We start from the raw sequence: 1,243 nt of genomic DNA on the forward strand, positions 1-1,243 counted from the left end.
ACCCACCGAAGGTCTCCCTGACAGGCCAGCACCAGGGCCTCTGTGTCCCGACCCAGGTCCCGTGGGACGGATGGTGTGCATGCTTCTGAGCTGCAGGCCTGGCTCAGCGCACTGGGCGTGGAGCGTCGCCCTGCTCCGTTCAGCTGGCCTCTTAGTCACCTGCTTGACCAATCCCTCATCCGTTCCTGCCTCCCCCTGAGTCTGCCGGAACCCCAAAGACTGCCCTAAAATTCACATTTTATTAACTCATTTTTTATTGGGCAACGGGGTGATCATGAAACCTTATGCGCCTCTGCCTGAGTCTCTCATCAGGGGGATGAAGAGTGGGTGGCTGGGCAGACTACACAGGTTGGGGGGCTGGCTCAGCCCTCGCAGTGCAAAGGAGTTGGCCCTTGTGGATGCCGGTAAGAGCCTGGCAGGCGAAGCATGGGAGGCCTCCTGCGAGGGGAGGGCAGCTGTGAGACCACTGTGAGCAGCCGGGCATTTCCTGGCCTCCGAATCCTGAGCTAGTCTCCTAGGAAAGGGGCCTTGGCCGCTTCCTCTGGCGGCTCTGGGCACAGACACAGGTGCAATAAGGACTGAGGCCAGCCCTAGGAGTATGACATGCTCCCACTCCAGCCCACTGCTGGCTTCCTGCCTTTCTTTGGCAGTTGCAGGAAGGCAGGGCCTGGGTCTCCTTGGCCTCCCCACTCAATCCAGGTTGGGGACCCAGCAGGCCTCAGCCGATGCCTTATTCTCCCAGGAGGCCTCGGGTCCGTGAGCTGCCTCTGTGCCTGTGGCTGATGGAGAAGGTTCTCTGCACTGGGAGGCGTTGGAGTGCAGGGGCCGAGAGGGTGGAGTCTGAGCCTGGGGAATGCAGGGCTGGCTCTGGCCCTGTGGGTCTCAGGACTGGAGATATCTGGGCTGGGGCCCAGCGGGCGGTAGATGGCGCCCCAGATCTTACTTGTAGGAGTAGCCAGAGTAAAGGAAGTTCCCGGAGGGCAGACCTTCCCCCCTGCAGGCCACACAGTCTCAATGGGTGACTGCACATTGCTTTGGGATTATCTGATTAAAGTTCGCCCCTTATTCGATCGTGGAGGAAATTTCAAAGTCTGACAGTCCCTTCATTCGCATCGTAGAAGTGTCTGTTCTTCTTGACTGCTAGGTGAAAACGAGAGAGAGGGAGGGAGAGAGAGAGAGAGAGAGAGAGAGAGAGAGAGAGAGAGAGAGAGAGAGAGAGAGAGAGAGAATAAAGAGATCAGAA

General features: G+C 58.5%; 1 long non-coding RNA gene across 1 annotated transcript in view; it reads left to right on the plus strand.

The window, feature by feature from the left end:
- The window catches only part of LOC107182993, a 15,769-nt gene that overhangs the window by 4,614 nt on the left and 9,912 nt on the right, over nt 1-1,243 (plus strand). Inside the window, exon 2 of the long non-coding RNA XR_001513770.1 lies at nt 325-327. This is a non-coding gene — a long non-coding RNA (uncharacterized LOC107182993). The remainder of the gene's footprint in view (nt 1-324; nt 328-1,243) is intronic.

This window comes from Myotis davidii, unplaced genomic scaffold (assembly GCF_000327345.1).
Source record: "Myotis davidii unplaced genomic scaffold, ASM32734v1 scaffold471, whole genome shotgun sequence".
Taxonomy (NCBI): Eukaryota; Metazoa; Chordata; class Mammalia; order Chiroptera; family Vespertilionidae; genus Myotis; species Myotis davidii.